This window comes from Hylobates moloch, unplaced genomic scaffold (assembly GCF_009828535.3).
Source record: "Hylobates moloch isolate HMO894 unplaced genomic scaffold, HMol_V3 SCAFFOLD_3, whole genome shotgun sequence".
Lineage (NCBI taxonomy): Eukaryota > Metazoa > Chordata > Mammalia > Primates > Hylobatidae > Hylobates > Hylobates moloch.
The window spans coordinates 85,210,759-85,216,706 of record NW_026652278.1 but is presented as its reverse complement, the minus strand read 5'-3'; the positions used below and the strand labels follow the sequence as shown (position 1 = coordinate 85,216,706).

The window sequence follows — 5,948 nt, the reverse complement described above, 5'->3', positions numbered from 1 at the left end:
TCCAGCCTAACCTCTCTCCACAAAGAAGGAGACACATTCCAGGAGGTGAGGAGTTCTGCTTTCTGTCTGTCATTCATCAAAATTGCCCTGGTGACCTCCAGACACAGCCTGCTGAAATAGCTTCCTTGAAATTATTGTGCAGAATGATGTTTTATTAAAAATAGGAAGGACTTTTTGACATCCTTAACATGGTCACAGTCTCAGATTATCAGGTGCCCAATATTATCGACACTATTTTGTCTGGTCATGGTTCACATCACACCCACCTCATGGTCAGCCTGGCTTGGAAGGGAGTCTCGGATGCTCCATATTTGCCCAAGGATTCAGCATTGAATCCCAACCCTCCTCCATCTGGCACTGTGCTTCTCTACCAGACACCCAATCTGTGGTCATCCAGCCTTAGAAAGTGTTCTTGTGGAGGGCCTCACCTGTACCTTCCTACCTCACGCCACACACACACACACACACAAACATACACACACACACACACACAAACATACACACACACACATGCACACATACACAGACACACACACACAGGCACACATGCACACACACATACACACACAGATACACACACTCATACACACACATACACACAGACACACGCGTGCACACACACACACACACAACCTTGCAAGCTCTGTGGATGCATCCCCCATGAATCATTATGGTGATACCTGTTGCAGAGAGAGTGCTCACTGCCTCTTCCTGGCATCAGGTGCAGATCCCAGCTGCCAAGACCTTTCTCTGGGTCATGCTCCCTGGTGTTTCCCACCCCACCCCCCACCATGACTGGGCCCTGCACTGTCCTGCACGCATGCTAATTACAAGTGTGAGAATCAGAGGGACCTGCCTTCCAATCACCTCTCCAATGCATAGTATCTGAGAGACCTTGAGCAATTGCTTGGTCACCTGATCCTATTTTAACTTAACATGAAAACATCTTATCTCGAGGGATTTTGGACAAGGGTTACATGAAACGATCCACACCAGAGCCTGACATTGTTGCACCTCCATGCATCATCTGTCCCTTGTTGTGTGGTCATCATGACGTTGCACTTCCCTCCTGTCTCACTGGAAGGGAGTTTAAACATCAGAACTGGGCTGCTCTGGTTTCTCACAGTCAAGGCAATTCACTGGAGTGTTGAATCACGTCGGAACTTTCCAGAAACATGGAATTTGCTCCCCTGCTCAGGTCCTATCCCACAGAACCTGGGATGCACTCTCTGTCCTCACAGCAGGCCTCCTCAGCCCTGTCTGACTGGAGGTCATGGCATCTTGCCTGCCTGGGTCAGGCCTCCCCACTCTGGTTCGGTTCTTCCCAACCCACCCTCAGCACAGCACTGCCAGCTTTAACTCTCATGTTTGGGGACACAGAAAGGGTTATTTCTAAGAAGGCTGGAAAAGAGGCTCCTACAGATGGTGTCCAAGACAAAGAAGACTATTGAATCCTGCTGATTTGATTAAACTCTGCCTATATATTCCCTGAGAAGTGACAGAGGAGGAAGCCTACCTTTAAGTTACCAATTATTACTTACTATATCTCTGACTACCCGCTCCCCCATCCTCCCCTGTCTGTATCAGTGTGCTAGGGCTGTGTAACAAACACCAGGCTAAGTGGCTTACACACAGAAATTTGTGTTACACAGTTGTGGAGGATGGAAGTCCAAGATCAAGATGTTGCCAGGGCTGTTTTCCTGAAGCCTGTCTCCATGACTTGCAGAGGTTGTCTCCTCCCTGTGCCTTCACAATGTCTTCCCTCTACAACTGTCTGTCTCTGTGTTCAAATTTCTCCTTTTCATGAGGACACCAGTTATATTGGATTAGGACCCACCCAACGACCTCATCTTAACTTGATTGACACTGTAAACACATTATTTCTGAATAAGGTCACATTCTGAGGTGCTGGGGGTGAGGATTCCACCGTATCTCTTCTGGAGACACAGTGCAACCCAAAACACCATGCTCCCCACCAGAAAGACTGATGCTGGCCCTGATGCTTACTTCCCCACCCAGATTCTCCCTGATCTCCAGTCCTTTCCCAGCTCCCAACCCTTTAATAGATCCTCAAAATGCTTCCTAATCAAAATTTTTAGTTTTAAAAACCACCTAGCCAGTGTTTGATAGGCTGAACCAATTCCCTGCATGACGACCCAGGGCAGAGCAGTGCTGGGATCTGATCTCTGGCTCGGGTGACTGGGAAGGAAGCCCAGGGCAAGTATGAGGGTGAAAGCCATGCACAAACCTGGAAGGACACAGGGGCACTGAGCTTGGCAGACACAGGGTGTGTCTAGAGAGGGTCTCAATGGGTCGGAAGTTACGTGGCCAGAAAACACGAGACAGAGAGAGAGGTTGCACTGCAGCATGGGAGTCCCTCTATTCCCCTGTGTGGTGAAATATCATGGTGCACCACACACACATGGATTCCTGTGTTCTGCAGCACGCTAAACACTTTTCTATAATGTGAAGAAAAGACCCCAGAGCTATTGCCTCATCTTTTGCTCATGGTGCCAGAGCCATGGTGATACTGACAGGCCACCTGGCTGAGAAGATGGAGCTCACAGGTCCCTTCCCATGGCAGGATGGTGGCTTTCCTTTCCTCTGTAACTATGCAAACCATGTGCCTCAGTCCTCTGGACTCCTCTGCCCTTGCTCCAGAAGGCTGGCCTCTTCTCCTGCTCTGTAGAGAACAGGGAGACCATTGGGAGGGAACTTCATTAACTTCCTGACAGACTTTCCAACCTCTGTGTCCATCTCAGGCCTCCCATTCAGCTTCAAAACCCGTCCTCTACATCTTCTCAGAAACAATACCTTAATGATTATCCTTTCTCCCTCCTTATCTAAACCTCTTCCTCTCAACTGAATCTTTCCAATGCATTAGCCTATGAGCACTCTCACATCTCTCTCTAAACTGAAACCAGAACCCCCACCCAGCAATTCCTCCCAAACTGTCCATCTACCCCTCTCCATTTTTCAGTTTCCACAATCAGATTTATTACACAGCACCTACCTTTTGCTGTCTGTTCTCATTTCTTACAAGAAATATGACTGAATAGGAAGTATTGTCTATGAGCGTGATGTCATAGAGGGAGACTTCTAGACCAATCTCAGCCTTCAGAACCTTGTCCAGAGAGAGGGGTCCTGGGTGGGCCTCCTCTTTCCCCCTTGCTCTCTTTCCAAATGTGATGTGATGCTGGCAAGGCCACACACTGGATGAAGCACAGAGGCCCCCATGTCCTCTGTGGTGCTTGTGGACTCCTGTCTTTGATCTTGCTCTCCTACTCCTCACCATGGAGTAGCCCCAGCTATGTTTTGGCTTAAAGGGAAGTGCTCTGCTCTGTGGCAAACCAAAAGTTGTGAACTGGCTTTCCTGAGCAATCCTGAGTGGGCTGGATGCTGCAGAATCCCCTGGGCCCAGCAAAACTGATCAATCTACAGGGAAATTAAAAAGCCAGCATCCCCAGACAGAACCCCACACCTGAGGAGCATCAGGGTTTGGGGAGGTCTGGGAAATCAAGCCAAAGATGAACTCTTAGCCATGGCTGCATTTCCCAGTGGGGAGCCCCTTCCTCTGAAATGAGAGAAGAGGAAGTTGGAAGCTCATCCATGGACCTATGCCTGGTCCTGCCTGACGTTGAGAAACACTGGAGAGAGCAAACTCCCCATGACTTTCCTATCCAGGTGAGCCCATAAGCCTGTTTCTCTCAATATTCACTCAGATTCATTGCGGCTGGAGGTTTATGCTCCAAGTTAGGGCTTCTGAAAACAAATATCACAAGCATTTGCCCTGTTGTTCTTTTCTTTTCTTTATTCCTGAGTCTTACCCCCAGAAGCCCAGTATCAGCTCAGCAATACAGACTTTAAAGCAGATACACTCTTAAACCAGGCCAAAGGATGGATATTGGTCCTAGTTTTAAAGACCTTACCTGTTGCCCGCATGCCTCAGGCCTCCTATGTCCCTAGCCAAACCATGCAGCCCATGGTAGAATCCCTGGGTAAGGGAACACTATGTTTTAACTCTGAGTTTTCTTAAGGGCACAAAGTAAGTTTACCCATGGTCTCCAGTGAAGTCCCACAAACCTTTTTGCCTTTTCTTCTAGGCTGGATATTTCCAGCCTCTTAATCATTTCTGGGTCCATTCCCAAGGTTTCCCCTGGCTTCTCTCAATCTCTGCTAAAAGCCTTCCTTTTGCACTAAATAAAAGGCAAGCTGAAACATTCCCTGGACCCAGAAGGCTCTGGCTTTGTATGGCCTGCAATTTTTCAGGATTGAAAAAATAATGATAATAAAAAGCCAAAAACTTTCTGTGAGAAATGAGTCACAGGCATTAAAGTAACTCCCCACGCAGTGATTTTGTCTCCATGGGCTTGATACCTTGAATCTGCTTTAGACATTTCATATACTGAGGAAAGGTCTGAAATGTTAATGCCTCTGGATCATGCTATGGTTTACAGAAAGCACCTTTGCTTTCAAAAGCTTCTGTGTTAATCAAAGGTGATTAAAACCAGGTCCCTGCCGAGGGCGTTCTTTCACAGCTCCGAAGAAGTAAGGAAAAGCAGAGATGATTATCTGGCCAGCTCGTCAGAGATGTGCTCCTTTCTATAAAAATATACATGCTAACAAAACAAGGGCTGTGGATTTACAATTTGTCTGATTTGATCACCTTTCAGCACAGGAAAACCTGGCTTGTATATCCCATTAGAGGGGCTGCCGTGAGACCTGTCCATGGAAGACAAGGCCCAGCCTGGGACTCAGGACCAGAGATCAAACTCCAGTGTCATTTTGAATGTCGCCTTCAAAATCCAGCTTGAATGTTCCAGCCCCCCAGGCAGAAGTGGTCCCCTATTCTCTGTACTACTGCAACCCCTTGGTTGGCCTTTTTGCAGGACGGGGTCTGTTGTGATATATGTGTCTGTCCTAGACCGTGAGTTCCTTGTATCATCAGTAAGAGTCTATGCAACCTTTTCAGATTTGCTACCCACTTCTCCCTGGACAGCCAGGAGGCTGCTCTTTGTTTTAAAGACAAGTGAAATGGAAAGAATCAGTATCTTCATTTCTGTATAGACACAGCCATACTCTTCCAGGCTATTAAAAAGGCAACTAATTGTAAGACAGACGCAAGGGGCACCTTTCTTCATGGGTAGGGCTCAATCAAAGAAGCCTTATGGAGCCAGAAGACTCATGGAAGCCAGAGAGGTGGGGATATGCTCATGGCCGCAGCTTCAGCTTTCTTATCACACTCACACTCTTTCCTGGAAAGACCTTAGGAAAGAATGTTTTCAACCTTATTAGAGATCAAAAACATGCAAATTAACATAATGAGATGCTATTTGCTTCCTATAAAATTAGCAAAAGTTTTTTTCAGAACAATGAACAATTTTGATGAGGCCAAGATCTGATGGTTACTCTCATACAGTACTTTGCATGTGGCAGAGAGGGGTGTGCATGCATTGGTACACATTTTCCCAAAAGCAGGATGTTTTTGAGGAAAGTAGTCAGAAATATAAACAAAGATTATGCTTTAATATGTGTACTGAAGCTCTATTTTTAAAACATAAATTGAAAACAAACCCAAAGATGCAACTAGGGTGATGACATGTTAGTGTATGCTAAGCAATGCAGCAGTAACAAGTAAACGTCGAAATTTCGGTATTCAACACACAAAGGTTCATTTCTCACCTAATGTCTGATGTAGTTTGGGCATTTCTAAGCAGAGGTCTCCCAAGCAGTGACTCATTAGATCCAGGCTGCTTCCAATCTGTGGTTCTGTCACCAACAGTTGCTGATGAGGGGACAGATATTCCAGGCACAGAAGTGGCATCCATAACTTCTGTCCACAACCATTGTCCAGAACTCAAAACTGCAAGGGAGATTTGGAAATGAAGGCTTACCAAGTGCTCAGAGAGAGGAAATGGTATGGAGAACCTGTGGCATTGACTCTACCA

At 46.7% G+C, this 5,948-nt stretch overlaps 1 long non-coding RNA gene across 1 annotated transcript; it reads left to right on the top strand.

Annotated features, from left to right (window-relative positions):
* The first annotated feature begins 3,130 nt into the window (after positions 1-3,130).
* Positions 3,131-4,947, top strand: LOC131383095 (uncharacterized). Its single transcript, XR_009212852.1, has 2 exons — positions 3,131-3,684; positions 4,674-4,947. It is a non-coding gene; the product is annotated as an uncharacterized LOC131383095 (long non-coding RNA).
* The last annotated feature ends 1,001 nt before the right edge of the window (positions 4,948-5,948 follow it).